This window comes from Monodon monoceros, unplaced genomic scaffold (genome assembly GCF_005190385.1).
Source record: "Monodon monoceros isolate NGI ecotype Baffin Bay Population unplaced genomic scaffold, NGI_Narwhal_1 Super_Scaffold_22, whole genome shotgun sequence".
Taxonomy (NCBI): domain Eukaryota; kingdom Metazoa; phylum Chordata; class Mammalia; order Artiodactyla; family Monodontidae; genus Monodon; species Monodon monoceros.
Window position 1 is genome coordinate 8,731,563 of NW_021703779.1, and position 19,992 is coordinate 8,751,554.

The window sequence follows — 19,992 nt, forward strand, 5'->3', positions numbered from 1 at the left end:
GAAAATATTGGTTTAAGTCATAATAAACCTGAAATCAGTGTAATCCTTCTAAAGCAAGATGTCATTTAAATGTGTTCACATTTGTTCTTATATCTGTAATATTTTAGGCATGTTAACTTTTGTCTGTCTCTAATTAAAAAGTTAAAATTTAAAATAAAAACACCACCTACTTTGATTCTATAGGATTCAATGCTAGAAATCTTAATGATGGTCTCTTCCCTAAGTCTGACCTTATCAGTTACTTGTGGTCTTAAAGACAACTAGAAATACTCTTTTTCAGAGCCAAGCTGTCTTGACTTCCCCAGACTCTGGGTTCCCTTTTTTCCTGTGTCCTCACGTTGGCTTCATCCCAGCTGGGCTGGAGCAACCCTCCAAACTTGTACAGATAGAGAAAACTCAGATTGCAAGAAAAGAACACAAGGGTCTGGTCCTTTCTGATCCCCAAGGGACCCCTCACTGGGGGGTTGCCTGTCATCAGGGCCAAATTTGTTTTCCATTTATGTTGAAACACAAAAGCCACCTGGGTTGAGTTTTTTGTTTCTGTTCTTTTCTCTTCCTCCTGAAAATTCCTTCCATTGTTCTATCTGGCACTCTGCCCTGGAGGGAGACTTTAGCAGCCTCTCCCCGTCCAAGTCTGTCTGACTTGGGGCACCTTGAAGAGGCGATGGTCCTTCCCGTGAATTTGGTCCCTACATCTGTTCACCACAAACGCGGGAAACCCATCTCCCCTCCTGAAGACTTCGGCTTTCTACTTCACAGGAACACTCGGCCCCAAGGAATTACAGGGCTCCCTTAAATCTCTGCTGAGTCAAGATGAAAACAGTTCTGATACGGAACTTTCACGTCGGAGGCACGAAGGCTTGTGAATGAAAGTTTGAAGATCAACTTTTCACAAAATAACGCTAACCCTGTTTTCTGTCTGGGTTCCTTGAGTCTTATGCGTGCGGAGTCTGGAGTTGCTTTGTGGTTTTCCAGAACCACGGGTTATAGTGTTTATGGTATAATTTCCCAACACAAATTATATTACCAAGGAGCACTGACATTTGAGTGGAAATATATAACTCAAATGATTCTGTGGGTGGTTGTTGACGCCAATAGATGTCTTTCATAAAGTCCAGTGTCAGTGCCAAGGTAAGGGGGAAAAATGCATTCTAATTATCATTTTATGTTGTTCCTGTCTTCTGCTAAGAGCAGATTTTTTTTTTCAAAGTTCTACTCATTTTACCCTTTACATTTTAATGCTTTATTAAAAACACAAATATAAAATGTAAGCATAAGCTAAATAGATAACATAGTTATATATTAAACTACAGATTATCATTTAGAAATCTTGCATACATATATATATATATATATATAACTTACGCATTCAATATATTTACATAAAATAGAAATATAGGCATACCTTAAACTGTAAATCTCTTTCGTGGATTTTTTTTTCTTTAGGGGATTCTTGACGTTAACTAGATAGGCCCATATGTGCTTGAACTCATTCGTTTAGCAATGTATTCCTCCAGTCATCTAGGGAGATTACAATGATGCTTCAAGTTCATGATGCAGTATCTTTGATTCCCCTTTTTTTTCTCATAAAACAGGATCCAGGTGTTACTCTAAAATAAGCCCACGTGTAAGATTTCCACTTAGCATCATGAAGTGGGTGGATTGTAAGCCTGTACTTGACCATAAACTGATAGAGATTCCTATACATTCACATTCTACCTCGGGAAAAGTTACAGTTATTTTTACATGCTGATAATATGTAAAAGTGTGCTTCTCTTGTTCACAATACAAAAACTGAAATCCTGTTGCCTGTGCTAGAAGTATATACTTAGAAAAATAAGAGTTGCCTATCATAAAAGCCTGCTAGATGTCCTAAAGAAAGAAGACCAACTAAAAATATGGTGACCCTTAGTGCTTTATTTTTTGTTTGGTTCATTGCTGTCCTCATTGGAGTCATAACCTCTGGCATCTTGGCTTTGACTTTCCAAGTCTTTCATCTAGCTATCCCTTCCCATATATTTTGTACAGAATACAATAAGGGGAGAAAAATACACATGCCGGAATAGGAAAGACAGGAAGAGGAAAATAACAGAATTGCCATATCCATCTTACCAAATTCATCTAGAGCATCACCTAAGAAGAAATGGGAATGCAAGACAGCATGTCTTGGGTCTTACGTCCAGCAACAGAATCCCACCGTTTATAAAATCTGTATACTGCCTGCCTAGGAATTATGTTTTTTCTCCAAGAAATGACTCATTTTATTACCATAACCCATGTCTACATTTGTTCTGATTCTTAAAAATAGTTTTGAATAGGCAAAACTATTTCTGTTTATACCTGAAGACATTTTTTAAAATAACGTTTTTACCAGCTATGGATTGTCTACAATAGCATATTTATTCAGAATATCTGGAAAATGTTTCAATGGAAATTACAAAATAGGATTTTATTGTAAATAGTAGTCGGTGCATGAGGTATGACATCCTCTGTTGTTGAGTATGTTTTAAAGATCAAGAGGTGGGCTTCCCTGGTGGCGCAGTGGTTGAGGGTCCGCCTGCCGATGCAGGGGACACGGGTTCGAGCCCCGGTCCGGGAAGATCCCACATGCTGCGGAGCGGCTGGGCCCGTGAGCCATGGCCGCTGATCCTGCGCGTCCGGAGCCTGTGCTCCGCAACGGGAGAGGCCACAACAGCGAGAGCCCCGCGTACCAAAAAAAAAAAAAAAAAAAAAAAACTTGTAACAAAATAAAGTAAAAAGTGTATGGCAGATTTCTTTCTTATCAAACAGTGATTATCGTTGTAGCTTTATCTAGATATCTTTGGTGCTCTTAAAGACATTTGTTAAAACTGAAGGAAAATCCATTTCCATTCAGATGCTCTGAGGGCCGAGTCCCAACATGTCCCTGACAAGCAGAGTTTAACAAGGGATATTTTCATAGATTTCCCTTCATTGCACAAATTCCTGCTGACATGATGCAGAACTAATTGGTGCGCTATATTTCATATCCTCCCCACATGGGACCTGTAAAAACTGGAAACTCTTAAGACTCAGTGTCAGCTAGCAGTTTGGGTAGGATCTGCCGTTGTTCTCTCTTGTCACCCAATGAAAAGCGTGCTTTAAGGTTCCACGAACACAATGGCTCTTTTTTTCTTATCTGACACCACTTGGCTTCTCAACTCCAGGCCACATCCACCCACAGACAATGGCAAAACTTAGCATCGCAGAAACCCCAGACTAAACTGTGTATCGAAAAAAAAAATCCCTTATCTCAGCTTCAGTGTAGCAATCTGACCGGGTCTTTTTTGAGATTATGTACAGAAAATAATATTACTGTTTGACCAAGTGTCATCAAACCTGAAATGAATATTTATTACGTTCTGAAAGCTCCATTAAACGCTTGCCATTTATCACTACTCCAGGAAGTACTTTCGTTATCATCCCCATTTGCGAGAGGTGCGGCTTTGTCATGGCAGTGTGAGTAGACGGCTACACTGTCCGTCGGTCCATTGTGTGTGGTCCAGCAGGGATTCCATCTGATGGCTTTGCTTGCGTAGAACAAGTTCTATACTTGGATGTGGATGACAGCCTCAAGCTCCCACTGGACTCACTGGGTCCATGTCTCAGTCCCACGGGTGGTAAATCTCTGGAGACACGAGTCAGATTTGGGTGATGACCCACGATGCTGTTTTTACTGGGCTGGTTCTAGGTGTGCATCCATCTGTGTATGGGTGGGTAGGTGGAGGGTGGGCAGAAGAGGAAGATTCTGGTGGGGTCTACATGGAGTTCCTCATATGGGCTGGACTCCCCATTAAACCTCCCTGAGCACCCCAAGGCTTTGTCTGTGAGGGACACGTCTCTGCCTACACAAACAGACTTTCTGGTCCCGATGAGATTTAGCTACTATGTACCAGGAGGAAACATTTACCGCGATTAAACTTTTAATAACACTTCATTAAGATTATACCATCTGAAGCAACTTGGCTGCCAAAGACCTAGCTGTTATCATAACCTTGGGGTCTATTTACAGAGGAAGAAGAATTAAACCAGGCTGCGATTCCCCTGCTGTTTTCTCTTCCTGGATTAAAAAAGATACTCTAAAAAAATAAAGTATTTCTCTGAGAATTAAATTTGTCGAAATGCATGTGCATTCGTTTATTGTGAACGGAATCCAAACATTGAATTTTCAGCATTCCCTCCTATTTTTTTCAGCTTTTGCCTTCGCGTCACCTTTTTTTTTTCCTTTTTAGTTCCGAAGGCACAGCCAAAAAGCACACACAGCAAATAATTTAACGTTTTCTGTTCCTAAAGTATTTTCATAATCTAAAGTGTCAGTGCCTTCCTTTTAAGTTTATATATTTCCACAAAGAAAAAAATATATGCTCTTACTGGCACACGAAGATATGCTTAACAGTCATCATCATAGTAAAGTACACCTACTCCACATGCCAGAGGGATGAAGAAAACAGATTCTTCTCTCTCCGGTAACCTTAGAAATGCGCTCAGTTATTTTTATGGCTTCTTTGAGCCAACTTAAAATGCAAGTGGTATTCAAGTTGGGTCGTTAGAACTCTAATGTTTGCGAAGTTTGTAAAACTCATGCCTGCTACCCCTATGTTGTCTTTGATCTCATGAGCCCCAAGCCGTCTTTCCCTTGGCCTCTCCCACTGCTTCTTTTCTGGGTCACACATAGGATGGTCATCACCAGCACCATGTCTGAAATAATGGTTCCCAGAAGTCCACTTTCTAACCCCGACTCGGGTCACCATCTCCAGGGTCCTCCCACATCTCTAGGGCGCCGATACATGGACCAGTCTGGTTGTATTTCCACAACTTACGGTCCACTTCATGGCTGAGAGCCATAATCACTGCCTTGCAAACACCCACCCACTCTTGGACAACAGAATTCAACACCAAGCGTGCTAAAATCCAGACTGCCAGTTCCCCATGAGCCGGGTGTGAGACAGACTGGGACCTGGGACCCTTTGCTGCAGGGCTTGCACCTGGACACACCTCTCCTCAAGCAACAAGATACAAAGAAACTATAAGGGACTAAAAATAACTGCTTGCATGCACAGTTGGGGCAAATTATAGACAAAAAGATACAAAAAGACCTAAAAAATCCAACTGCCACTTCTGAAGAGCCAGGAGCAAAAGCAGGGCACTGCACATGCCCCCTGCACACAAGACCACAGAGGGGTGGGCAGACCCTCCAGCCGGACCCCTGGACACCTACCCTCACCCCGTATAAGGAATCAGCTCGTCCCGCCTTGGGAAGCGAGCAAGGGAACCTGTTACCTTTTCCATGCTGTAGCAGGGGTCCCAATAAAGCCTTGCCTGAATTTCTCATCTGGCCTCTGGAGGCCAAGAACTGTGGTCAGTAACAGTTGTGGGCTGGAGAAAAATCACACCAGTGTGCCCATTTGTCTTCTGTATCCTTTTCCTCCCAGTACAGTTCTTTCCCCACTTTTTAAAATCATTGTTTTCCATGTCGCCATGTCGTTTTTTTAAAACCTCAATGATCCTATGTGAACGATCTTGACTTCAGTCTTACAGAGGAACAGAAATTCTCTCAGCTGAGATCGACCTCACCTCCCTTCCATCAAATCCACCCGCTTTTTCTCTATTGCCTGCAACTTACGTGGAAGAAGTATCTGAGCGTATTAATGTTGAAACGCCTATATTTTCCTTCCCTGCTCTTGGCAACCCGAGGTAACACCCACAGTCACAAAGGGTTGGTGTACTGTCCATGGACCCTCTCCTGGGTCATGTCCATCTTCATCGCCTGCTGCCTTGGATGTTCTGTCTCAGGACTTGTGCAAACTCAAACTTTTGGGGGTGGGGGGGTGATCGTGAATGCCCCCTGTATTATCCACAACAAACAAGGATGGGTTTGGGGCATAGATGTCCCATCCTTGGCGGGGACACAGTCCTGATAACTCATTCGTTTTTAAAAAATTTTGATTGGAGTAGAGTTGATTTACAACGTTGTGTTAGTTTCAGGTGTACAGCAAAGTGAATCAGTTATACATACATCTATTCTTTGTTGGATTCTTTTCCCATATAGGTTATTATTCTTCTCCCTTATTATAATATTTCAGATTCTTTTCCCAAGATTACAGAATACTGAGTAGAGTTCCCTGTGCTCTACAGTAGGTCCTTGTTACTTACCTATTTCATATACAGTAGTGTGTATATGTTAATCCCAACTGATAACTCATTCTACAACGATGCTGAGAGAGTTGCCAGTGGGACTAAAGTCACCTTTGTTCCTTTCCCTTTCTTCCTGGCCCACTTAACACCAGCTTCTTAGGACAACATCCCAAATAAACGACCTCACCCAGGTCCCTGGCTCAGGCTCTGTTTTTGATGGAACCCCAACCTAAGACATCCACCTCAACAGGGAATGCCTCCTTTTCCATCACGGAGAACAAAAACCCTCATCATTCCTCTGAGAGGAGGAAAAGGTTCACCTCAACACAGAAAGGCTGGGGAACTCTTTTCTTGAGGCGTAGAACTAGGAGCTGGACACCTGTCAATCTTCGCCCCCACCCAACCTCCCTACCCCCTGACAACCACTTTTCTACTCTCTGTTTCTATGGGTTTGACTTTTATTTGTATTCCACATATAAGTGAAAGCGCACAGTTGTCTTTCTCTATTTGACTTATTTCACTAACCACATTGCCCTCAAGATTCATCCATATTGTCCCAAATGGCAGGATTTTCTTCTTATGACTGAATAATTTTCCATTGCATATATATATATATATCCATATATATATATGGACTGAATTCCATTGCATATATATATCCATATATGTATATGGACTGAATTACATTGCATATATATATATATATATATCCATATATATATATGGACTGAATTCCATTGCATATATATATATATATTCCATTGCATATATATATATATATATACACACACACACATACATACCACGTATATATGTATACATACATACCATACATCTACACATACCACATCTTCTTTATCCATTCACCTGTTGATGGACACTTAGGCTGCTTCCATGTCTTAGCTGTTGTAAATAGTGCTGCCATGAACATAGGGGTGCACGTACTTTTTGGAATTAGTGTTTTGTCCAGATATATGCCCAGGAGTGGGATTGCTGGATCATATGGTAGCTCTGTTTTGAATATTTTGAGGAACCTCCATACTGCTTTCCACAGTGACTGCACCAGTTTACGTTCCCACCAACAGTGTAGGAGGGTTCTCTCTTCTCCACACCCTCTCCAGCATTTATTATTTATAGACTTTTTGATGATGGCCGTTCTGACCGGTGTGAGGTGATACCTCATTGTGGTTTTGTTTTGATTTCTCTAATCGTTAGTGATGTTGAGCATCTATTCACGTACCTGTTGGCCATCTATATGTCCTTTTTGCAAAAATGTCTCATCAGTTCCTCTGCCCATCTTTAATCAGATCATTTGTCTTGTTTTCTATTGAGTTATGTAAGGTTATCTCATTTTTCTTGAAAGCATTGGTTTTAAAAATGAAAATTGCAGTAATTTGCAAACGACCTCATATTAGCTCATGGATAGGACACAGCTCAAATGCAAAATAAAGGGTGTTCCAGACACAAGCACTCAGCTAATGGTTCCTATCCAAGCTATCTGGGAATTATAATGGGGAATCAGAACAATATTGGCAAAAGTGCCCTGGTAGAGTAATTGATCCTAAATTAAAGACTTAGCTGGATCCCAAGGAACTGTTCAAAATTGGCAAGCCACCTAAGCCCTGTATCTTTATCATCGTATTGAAAATGGAAATAGTTAGCAATGGTATGCTCTCAAAACATAGTTACAGTTCCTTTTAAAACTTGAATATTGAATTCGTGGCAACATTGGGTTAAAGTTATGTTCAAAAGAAAGGATTGTCTTCCGAAATGTGGATGGAATGAGAGGCACATATGCACGGCTCTGTTTATATATCCCTCACAATAATTAGTTGAACAGGCAGAGAATTCGTTTTCCAGATTTAACCTGCTAGACAGGACTCCAAGAAATAGAGAAAGTCCATATGCATTTTCATTCTTAGGGGATATTATCCTTTTGGAAATATGACCAAAATGTGGAGGAAGCAGAATTACTCCCTTCTGGAAAACAGGTGTATCTAATATTATATGTTTTTCATCAATTTCCCATCTTTCACCACTGTTCTTAATTTTCTTACAATTTATGGAGCACTAAAGTGACTTTCACTTCAAGATCGTAAAATATAAGACAGAAAGATCTTTACCGCTTTACAGGCATTTGCACACACGCTCGTGAAGAAAATGTTTTAGCAAGTGTTAAGAGTTCGTTGACCATCTCAAGTCAAGACATTCTGGAAGGCTGAGTGACCCTCAGCGGTGAACCCAGGTGGAATCTCCAACCCTAAAAATAAAATCGCTGACTAGAGAGGTTGTATGTATCCCAATGGATATTTCCACCAATTGTGTGTGTGTGTGTGTGTAGGTGTGTCTGAGTTCAAAGAGAAATTAATGAGTCAAGGACCATAATGTGTATGGCAAAGAAGCTTATTAGGGGCTGAATTGTGTCCCCTGCAAAATCCGTATGTTGGAGCCCTAACCCCCAGGACTTCAAGATGTGGCTGTATTTGGAGATGGGTCTTTACAGAGGTCATTAAGGTAAAATGGGGTCATTAGGTGGGTCCTGACCCCATAGGACTGGTGTCCTTATAAGAAGAGGAGATTAGGACACAGACATACACAGAGGGACGACCCTGTGAGGACACAGGGAGGAGATGGCCATCTACACAGCAAAAAGAGAGGCCTCAGGAGGGACCAGCCCTGCCCACACCTGGATCTCACATTCCAGCCTCCAGGACTGGGAGAGAATATATGTCTCTTCTTTAAACCACCCAGTTTGTGGTATTTTGTTATGGCAGCAAAATAATTAAAACTCAACATGGCTGTCATGATCCAACGTAATGATGACAGCGATGATTATGACCTTGCAATTAATGAAGGAACTGGGCGGATGAACGCTATAAAGTGTGTTGCCTGTTTCAGCCTCCTGATAAGGACGCCTGCACGTCCGGAGCCTGTGCTCCGCAACGGGAGAGGCCACAACAGTGAGAGACCCGCGTACCGCAAAAAAAAAAAAAAAAAAAAGTTCCCAGTTTTTGTGGGCCTAATATAAACCACCGTCATGGAGCGGAAGCAATATTGGGACAGCTTTCCTGTGAGAAGCCAGCAGGCTCAGCGGCCGTGGCTCACGGGCCCAGCCGCTCCGCGGCACGTGGGATCTTCCCGGACCGGGCCACGAACCCGTATTCCCTGCATCGGCAGGCGGACTCTCAACCACTGCGCCACCAGGGAAGCCCAAGAAGCCAGCGCTTTGAACTCCAGCTGTGACATCTCCCTTCTCTTAAACTCCAAAACTTTTCAATGGTTTGAATTGACCCGAGGGTAAACTTTAGGATCTGTACAAGGAGAAATTGATTAAATGTCCCTCAGGAAACCTTTTCAGAGTAAAAAACATAGTTTACCTGGGATGCTGAAAAAGACGGAGGGTAAGGACTTCAACATTGACATCTCCGGCGAGAACCCCGAGTCTAGCTATTGAGAACAAACAAACAAAAAGTCAGGACTGTGTCTTCATAAAAACGGAGTCCTCTGTTGTATATCTAGTAGAAGTCACCTCAATCTTGCATGGAAGGACACCGGAAGATGCCTCTGATTGGGACAAAATTTTCCCTAGAAGAAAGAATTCCGGGTTCGTGCCAATGTACGTACAGTTGTTAAAACCTGAAGACGAATAACATTGGGAAACCTTCCTGTTTCTGGATGAATTTATTTATGTATTTACATTGATCGAGCTCATTAATTCATTTATTGGCACCATATGCCAAATTGTACTTTGCCCAAAGGGACTGTCAAGAAAAATTCACAAACACAACACTGGAAATGAAACACCAACAAAGCTTGTCTTGCCTTAAAAGGACATTCTGTGTTCCCAAATGATTGATTTTAATGGTTGGATGTCTCAGTGAAAAAGAAAATCCCTCGTTGACAAAGGTGAAACCACCTGGCTCCTTTCCATCTTACGAAGGTTGGAATAGATACTTTTGCAAGAGAAGGCTTGCAGTTTTCATGTTACAGTTGATAGACCTTTTTGTTGAAAAATGGTGCAATAAAGTTAAACCGTCTGCTTCTTTTCATACCTGTACGAGCTTCGCATTTTCTTCTCATGTGAAACACGTATCGAGCACACACACACATATATCAAAGGCAGGAAATGGATATCCAGTAAACATATATATACACACACATACACATACATGTATTGTAAATCACTTCTTGGTTGTTATATATCCTCAGTCACTTCTTGGCTCTGTTTTGGTCTAGAATTAATTACAAGCTTGGTGAGGCCAATCTAGGTGTAGCAGCAAACTTGGGTCGCTTGGTTTTTAGGGTAAAAGTCAATAAAAGGGGTACAGCATGGTGTCAACCCTCTGATCTTCACCTTCTTATAAACTGACGTTTATCTCTGCTAACTGGAACCACCAGTTAGCAGAAGCTTTGTGATGAGCTTTGGGTGACTGGGGTGTTTGGTGTCAGCCTCAGGGGATGAGGACAGCCCGGCGCAAATTAAAACTGGCCCTTGCCCTCTGACCTCTACCACGGGCTACCTGGCCAGCCTAGGGCTGTCAACTACTTCCCAGGGTGACATTTTCATCTTCACTCCATCTGCTTGGAGGGATCCAAGGGACTCCATGCTCCTAAGTTTCTGATGACCTTAGTACTGGGAATGACAGCAACACTCAATATGTGGGGCTTCCCTGGTGGCGCAGTGGTTGAGAGTCCGCCTGCCGATGCAGGGGACACGGGTTCGTGCCCCGGTCCGGGAAGATCCCACGTGCCGCGGAGCGGCTGGGCCCGTGAGCCATGGCCGCTGAGCCTGCGCGTCCGGAGCCTGTGCTCCGCAGCGGGAGAGGTCACAGCAGTGAGAGGCCCGCGTACCGCAAAAAAAAACTCAATATGTGAATTACTTGCCAATTCCTGTAGTGCAAACGTTCACCACGGCTGATTACAAGTCGTCAGTGACTTGAGAACCTGCAAACAGAGCTTCTATTGGTCTGTCTGGTCTGTTATTCTACAGATTAGAGGGACCCAAAGTTGGCCTCACATTACCCGAGGAGCTCTCAAAAATCCTAATGCCCAAGGATATGGAGAAAAGAGAACCCTCGTACAGTGTTGGTTGGATTGTAAATTGGTGCGGCCACTGTGAGAAACAGTATGGAGCTTCCTGGAAATTTTAAAAGTAGGATTACCATATGATCCAGCAATTCTACTCCTGGGTATGTTTCAGAAAAACAAAAACACTAATTTCAAAAGATACATGCACCTCAACGTTCATAGCCGCTCTATTTACAGTAGCCAAGACATGGAAGCAACCTAATTGTGCATCACCAGATGAATGGATAAAGAAGATGTGGTACATGTATACAATGGAATATTACTCAGCCATAAAAAAGAATGAAATAATGCCATTTGCAGCAACAGGGAGGGACTTGGCGGGTTTTATGCTAAGTGAAATAAGTCAGACAGAGAAAGACAAATACTATATGATTGCACTTATCTGTGGAATCTAAAAACTACAACAAATGAACAAATGTAACAAAAAAAGAAGCAGACTCACAGATACAGAGAACAAACTATTGGTTCCCAGTGGGGAGAGGGAAGGGGGGAGGGGCAAAATAGGGGGAGGGGATTAAGAGGTACAAACTACTAGGTATAAAATAAATAAGCCACAAGGGTATATTATACAGCACAGGGGATAGAACCAATACTTCATAATTACTTTAAATGGGGTATAATCTATAAAACATCAATTCGCTATGTTGTACTCCCGAGACTAATATAGTATTGTAAATCAACTATACTTCAATTAAAAAACTGCTAATGCCCAGTATGAATTCCTGATCAGTGAAGTGGAATATCTGGATTGTGTTCTGGGTACCGGCATCTTTAAAGTTCCCCTGATGATTCCAAGGTTTGATAAGGTTTGGAATCCTCTGCTCCAGGTATTAAGCCACTAATCAATTAATTAATTAAACCATTTTGAAGATGCTTGTTTGTTGCCTGCTCGGAAGTGACTGGGTTTTGAGGGTTACCCTTGAGGCCCTTACCCTGAGATCTTTGTACAAGGCGGTCCCCCCCATCAGGAAAGCAACCCAGCATAATATTGTTGATTACGGGCATGCTTGTATAGTTAGGGAACAAAATTAAATCTAGGGTTTCATATCAATTCATATACTAGCTTCATGGAAATTCATTTTTTTTAATTATTTTTTAAATTAAAAAGTTAATTCATGGTACATGACATGTCATTATACATTTTCCAAAACCCATAGAAGGTACACCACCAAAAGGGATCCCTAATGTAAACTGTGGGCTTTGGGCGATGATGACGTGTCAGTGTAGGTTCATCGGTGAAAACAGACGTTCCGTCTGGTGGCGGATATGGACACTGGAGGAGCCTGTGGGCAGGGGTCGGGGAGCAAGGGGCTGTCGGAAATCTCTGTACCTTCCCCTCAATTTTGCTGTGAATCTAAAACTGTTCTAGAGAAAAAAAAAAAAAAGTCTTGAAAAAAAAGAGCTAATTAGCCTCACGCAAATTCAATATTTTTCTCCATTTGTAATGACCTTAGAAATAATAGCTGAAGAAAGAGTTGAGCTTTTCAATTACTTTTCTTCAAATTTGACTCTTTGGGGGGTTTCTTTGTTTGTGTTTGAATTATTTTTAACTTTCTCCATTTTAATTGAAGTCTAGTTGATTTACAATGTTGTGTTAGATTCAGATGTGCAGCAAAGTGATTCTGTTTCACATCTTTCAGATTTTTCAGATTCTCTTCCATGACAGGTTATTACAAGACATTGAAGGATAGACAATGAGGTCCTACTGTATAGCACAGAGAACTGTATTCAATACCCTATGATAAACTGTAATGGAAGAGAATATTTTAAAAGAATGGATATATATGTATATATATGTATAACTGAATCATTCTGCTGTATAGCAGTAATTAAAGACAACATTGTAAATCAGCTATACTTCAATTTTTTTAAAAGGCATTGAATATAGTTCCCTGTGCTACACAGCAGGTCCTTGTTGTTTATCTGTTTTTTATATAGTAGTGTGTGTTTGTTAATCCCAAACTCAGCTGACTTAGATCCCAAGCACTAGGTTATCAACTTACTATGTACTTCTCTGGGTGAATTGTTCAACCTTCTCCCTACTTCTGCTCTGCTTACCAGTGAGCTCCTTGGGATTACAGATTACGGGATCAGTGTCTACCAGATAAAGCAAAGGTCTGCAGTCTGCTTGACTTCAATTCTTGAGCAAGTATTTTTATTCAATATCTTTGGACATTGTTGGGTTATGGACGGGATTCAATAAGACGCCATAGGGCAAGGACTTGGCTCAGAGGTTGTATACGACTTATCTTCCTATTTGTGTTCCCTGGGGTTTGAGACGGTGCCTCTCGCTGGATGAAATGAATCCGTTCTCACCTCATGGTGTTAGATCCAAACCAAATATAGAAACACACATTTCCCCTAATGTTGATGGAATTCCATATGCAAGTATACGTATACACACCACCTCCTTCATCTGCTACGTCTTACCAGCGTCTCTAGAATACTGCCGTTGAAGCCATTGGGAAAAATAGAATAATAGGAACCCGTGACTTTGGGATATAACCAGAAGGCCATGGTGGATCAAAGTTATTTTCCTTTTCAAAGAATCTGAAAAAGAATACATATATATATACACGTGAATCACTTTGCTGTACACCTGAAACTAATACAACATTGTAAATCAATTATACCCAATTAAAAAAATCGAAAACAACACAAAAAATGAATTATTCCATCCAAGGTGAGAAAGAATGTTTAATGTTCATTAACGACCTCATGTCCTCGTTGGCATCTGGAACCTGACTGCTGGCAGCTTGAGAAGATGAATCCTGACATGCCTCTCAGTCTGAGGCATAAACGGAATCAAGCAGTTATTAGGATTAATAAGATTTGAGACAAGAACAGCATCAAAAAAAGAGTCCTTATGCTCAGAATTCCAATGTTTAGATGAGAAACAAACCTAACATCATAGAAGGCATTAAATACAATACGTTCCCGTGAGTGGAATAAGGAACAGCTTTAGACGTGGTCATGAACTGTGCAGTCTGAGCTACCCAAGTACATTCTTTGCTTTTCAGAATCATTGCAAGGAGCCAGAGAACAACCCCCGAGGGACAGAGTTTCCTGTTTAACTTTCTCGTCCAAGACAGGCTTCCTGGTAGCGAACTCTTTAAATAGCTCTGGAGTGCATTACTTGTATCCATTGATTCGTGCGTTTTTGTTGCATGCCTGCTAGGTTACGGGGGTTAAGAAGGGAGTACAACCAGAGTACTGGAAGCGAACGGTAATTTAAAAATCAGACGAGTGGACAATTATAGACTGTGGTAGGTGCCACGATGGAAATAAACAGGATGCTCGGAGAATGCCTAACAGACAGAGTGGGTTGGTCCAGCAGGTCAGAGATGGAGCTTCCACAGAAGACGCAGTATGTCCAAAGGTCTCCAGCAAACGGGGCTGAGAGTGGAGGAAAGCAGTGTGATGGGAGGGCATGTGGAAAGGGGAGAGAGCTGAGAAATGAAACTGGGGAGGGAAGGAACTTAGGATCCTGGACATCAAGCCAACTATAACAGCCATGGCAAGCTGTGCAAGCTTTAAGGAAGGAAGGATGCCTCGAGCACAAGGGAGTTTTGGAAAAGTCACTGCCTGAAGGGTGGAGAATATGGAACAGAGCCAGTCCATAGGGTGGCCATTCAGGAAGCAAAGTGTCCAGGTGACCAATGATGGTTTCCTAGTGGTGCTGATGGGCACAGAGAGATGCAGGTCAAGGAGAGCTGTCCTTGAGGGCCGCTGATGGATAAAACAAGGAGGAATGAAGACTCCTAGGCTCCTGGCTTGTGGGCCTGGACCTGCAAGGCTGCGAGCAAGTTTGATTTTTGGTCTTGATGACTTGAACGACCTTTGAGGTGTTGGAGATGAAATATAGGGGTCTGGAGGGTGTAGACAGAACCTAGGCTACACCACACATTTGGAATGTTGGAAAGTCTAGAGTGGTGACGGACACCAAGGGTGTCTGATGATAAAACTGAGCAAAAGTGGGTCGAATAAGAGAAAGTAGTCCAGGAGAGACCCTAGAGGAAGAATGGAGAAGGCCAAATGCATCCTTTGGGGTCAGTGAAGTTAGTTATCATGAACTCACTGAGAGCTAAGGGTAAATTTCAGATTATATCTGAGGATGAAGAAATAGGACTTTCAATATCAACAACTCAAAGAATATGGTTCACTCTACTCATTTAGTGATGCTTCCACTTCTTTTTTTTTTTATAAATTTATGTATTTATGTTTGGGTGTGTTGGGTCTTCGTTGCTGCACGCGGACTTTCTCTAGGTGTGGCGAGAGGGAGCAGGCTTCTCACTGCAGTGGCTTCTCTTGTTGCGGAGCACGGGCTCTAGGTGCGCAGGCTTCAGTAGTTGTGGCGCGTGGGCTCAGTAGTTGTGGCTCGCGGGCTCTAGAGCGCAGGCTCAGTAGTTGTGGTGCACGGGCTTAGTTGCTCTGTGGCATGTGGGATCTTCCCGGACCGGGGCACGAACCCGTGTCCCCCGAATTGGCAGGCGGACTCCCAACCACTGCGCCACCAGGGAAGCCCCTTCCACTTCTTATATCACCTACGTGTAACATACAATACATTAATCATCTTATCTCATTAGAAACTAGGTCTCCTGCGGTTTCTCTTACCAGTGCATAGGGTTTCAATTCAGCAAGAAACTGTAGATTCTGTTTCACTGAAGGAAGTGCAATCTGTATGTCTCTTATCTCCCCTGGAAAATAATATATTTTAAAGCCCGGAACTGAAATCATGAATATGCAAAAGTACATGTCTTCCATTTAATGGCATGGCCAATTGCCAAAAGGAAGCGTGTTTTTTGGGGGGGGAACATTCCAAAAGTCACCAAGTCTATGAAAAGGAGAAGACCATTCCTGGAAATGTGTTCACAATTTCAGTAAAGTACCGTACATTCCAGAAGATGTCAGGAGGAAGGTCCTTGCTGCCCCCAAAAATCCGTTCAGTGGGAAGCAGTTCTGTTTCCCCAGATGAAACTGCTTGGGTCAGCAATTCTTTGCACAGGAGCTGAGCTGCACAGGTGATTTCCACTACGAGCCTGGTGATGAGGCTGGACCACTTTGAAGGACCTCTTGTCCAGATGGTTCAGGCCGTCCTCTTGTGTGGTCAGCAGCCAGTATTCCTGGGGAGGAAAAGAGACAGATGCCATGGCCTGGCGGGTCTGGGGGTGCAAGGGGGGCTTGGGAGAATGAGGCGTCTGCATTCATCACCAGCCAGGGAAATCCCAAGAAGGAGGTGGTAGATTCTTCTTCCCTGAAAGAACTCAGAGCGGATGCAGTTTTTACATTGTGGTCTCTTGGAGGCCACAGGGAACGTTTCGGGTGGGAATCTGGTAGCTGCCAGAGGGAGCATGTTTCTGGGGAGGAAACGGGTCTCCCACGCAGTGGATAAAGCACGGAAGGGAGCACATCAGAAGCTCCTGGGATGGGCTGAGGAAACTCGAGAAGTCCGGCAGCAGGAACAGAAACGCTATAGTCAAAGTCTCATGGGGTTCCTCCCTGCTTTCCCTGTTCTACCCACTCATGTCTCCTCTGCCCTGTAGCATCCTTGGTCCCTGTCTGCCCTTTCTGTCCATCCTTTCCACCTCCTAGCTCGCCCTTCCCATCCTCTTTGCGCATCCTCTCTTCTCCACTCTCAGAAAATGACTCTGCTTCCAGCTAACCAACAACTACTTCTCCTTTATCCCTTAGTCTCTTCCGGGGCACATTTCCTTTAAATACAAGACTGTGAAACCCTGCCAACAGAGAGGATTCTTCCCCGGGGACGTTTCAAGATGTGACAGGCAGGTGAGGGGGCTCTGTTGATCAGGAGAAGCTTTTTAGCAAGCCTGAAAGTCAGTCCTCAAATTCTCCCAGACCCACAGCTGGCTTCATGTGACGCTGACAAATGCTGGGCAGGTTTTTACCACGAGATGTGTAGGTATGTTTCTGCAGGTCAGTAAAGGGTGATGAAGATTGAGTGACGAACCCAGATAGAGGGTTAGGCGTTGTGTGGGGAGCTTAACTCTATGACCAACTGACCTTACTGCTCTAGGACACGACTCTGAACTCCAAATTCCATGTGTGTATTTGTGCCCTAGAGCTGCCATAAAGAAGCACCATAGACCGGGGAGCTTAAACAACAGACATATATTGTCTCCAGTCCTGGAGGTCGGAATCTGGGATCCAGGTGTAGGCAGGGCTGGTCCCTCCTGAGGCCTCTCTGCTTGGTGTGTAGACGGCCCTCTCATCCCTGTGTCCTCACTTGGTCATCCCTCTGTGTGTGTCCTAAGCTCCTTTTATTATAAGGATACTGTCATGCACAGTTTCTGGTTCATGGTTAAGACTGCATGGAAGTAAAAAAGTGAACGGTGCAGGTTCTTCAAAATGTTCATCAAAGGGCTCCCCCGGTGGCACAGTGGTTAAGAATCCGCTTGCCCATGAAGGGAACACAGGTTCGAGCCCTGGTCCGGGAAGATCCCACATGCCGTGGAGTAGCTAAGCCCGTGTACCACAACTACTGAGCCCGCGTGCCACAACTACTGAAGCCTACGCGCCTAGAGCCCGTGCTCTGCAACAAGAGAAGCCACCGCAATGAGAAGCCCGTGCACCACAACAAAGAGTAGCCCCCGTTCTCCGTAACTAGAGAAAGCCCACGCGCAACGAAGACCCAACACAGCCAAAAGTAATAAATAAAATAAGTAAATTTTTAAAAATGTTAATCAAAGAATTACTATATGACCCAGCAGTTCTGTTATGGCCTGAATTGTATCCTCCCCCCTGCCCCCAATTCATATGTTGAAGTCCTAGCCCCCAGCACTTCAGAATGTGGTTGGATTTGGAGATGGAGTCTTTAAAGGGGAGACGAAAGTAAAATGAGGTCATTAGGGGGGTCCTGATCCCATAGGACTGGTGTCCTTATAAGAAGAGGAGATCAGGACACAGACACACACAGAGGGACGACCCTGTGAGGACACAGGGAGGCGAGGGCCGTCTACACGCCCAGGAGAGAGGCGTCGGGAGGGACCAGCCCTGCAGACACCTTGATTTTCAATTTCCAGCCTCCAGGACGGGAGACAGTAAATGTCTGTTGTTTAACCCACCCCATCCATGGCACTATGCTATGGCATCCACAGGACACGAATGCACCCATGCACTGGCCATACCTGTCCAGGTAGCCTGCATACCTGAGCTGGATAATGTTCCTCTCTCCCCAGGCATTTACAATGCTGATGAGAACCATGGCTGCTTACCTCAAGGTATTTGGTTCATGGTTGGTTTTTTTTTTTCCATTTTCAACTTAGATTCATTATCTTTAAATCATTTCAAGGCTTATTTTAAAACAATATGGGTCACAGAGTTTTGAGAGTTTCACACAACGTGTTTGTGGCAATGAGTTTCAACTTTTAGGGATTAATATATTTTGCTCATCTCTCTTCCCATTACCAGTAAAGGCTGCCATTCATTAGTAACGTGTGAGAAATATTGATCGAAGCAATTCTTAGTCATAGCAAATGTCCAGTCTGGTCAAGGATGCAAGAGTAACCCAGAGAGTTTCAACAGGAAAGTTGACTCCCTTGATTAGGGTTGAGGAAATTCATAAGTCACCAACATGTTTTGAAACACAAGGAAAACTGCACATGGATGAATTGGTATTTTTAGAGCATCGTAATAAAGTACAAAATCAACTGAGGTCACGCCCTGAGTAGGTTTGCATTTTTGTCCAATTCACCCAACACCAAGAGATGGTGAAGTGTTTAATAGGGCTAGAACAACAGAGCAGGCAAATAGGATGAAACACACACACACACACACACAATCCTCAAAGACTGAGGAGGCATATGAAATATCCCTGCAATGGAATAATGTTCCCGGCTTCAAAAGAAGCCATTCTAAGTTATTTTTCCTGTGTCTTCATGCCTAGACACTGAGTTCCGCTCTCCTCCTACACACAGAGTAGGCTGGCCCTGTCGACCAGAGCTCTTCGACCACAAAGCCCGGGGACAGATCTGTTGTCTGAGAGAAATGGCGTCCATGCCACGAGTTTGCCTTCTGGGAACCCAATAGATACACTGGATATATGTGATTAAGAACCTCCCACGCATTACTTACCTAAAGGGTTGCTCGCTGAGATCATTTTTGGCCAGAGTCATGGATTCTAATAAATCATTATTTTCTACTCTTCCTATTGCTGGTCATTTTTTTTTTTTTGCATGTGTTATTCTGTAATTCTCCAGGGATGTTTTTGCATCCTAATGGCCCATCTCCTAAGCACACAAATCTTATATCATCGCAGCATCTTGTCGGTACACAGCATGTCTGGAAGAGGAAGAAGCAAAAGAAAGATCTAATTGTAAGACCGCGATGAACCGACTTCTGAAAGTATTATAGGATCATCACGATACTGTCAACTGAATGCCCTCTGTGTGTGCTTGGTCCGGGGCTAATGGCTTCACAGACGTTATGTTTGTGAGTCAGGACACTTACTATCCAAGTGGGAGCTGGAATCTGAACTCAGGGTTTGGCTTCTGTCTCTGAGTTCTTAACCACTAGTCTACACAACAGAGCATTTCAGAGCTCAGCATAATCATTATATGTGGGTTTTTTTTTTTTCTTTTCACATCAGGATCTTGGAATTCTTTCAACACACAAATAAACGTGGATTTTGTGTGTCTGTGAAACAGAAACTTTTTGCTAGAAATTCTTTTTTTTTCTTTGCTTTTTCTATTTCATCTCCCTCCAAGCAGAAGACTGTAACCGAAGAAAAAAAAT

At 43.1% G+C, this 19,992-nt stretch overlaps 1 protein-coding gene across 3 annotated transcripts in view; it reads left to right on the forward strand.

The window, feature by feature from the left end:
• Positions 1 to 19,331, forward strand: part of PRKX (protein kinase X-linked) — a 210,673-nt gene extending 191,342 nt beyond the window's left edge. The window contains exon 15 of one of the 3 annotated variants that reach the window (XR_003796375.1): positions 19,145 to 19,331. The gene's annotated coding sequence lies outside the window, so the exon portion shown is untranslated. Of the gene's footprint in view, positions 1 to 759; positions 786 to 2,028; positions 2,737 to 19,144 lie in introns of those variants that run through there. The other 2 variants (XR_003796374.1, XR_003796376.1) reach the window with 2 other exon arrangements.
• Positions 19,332 to 19,992: the final 661 nt, after the last annotated feature.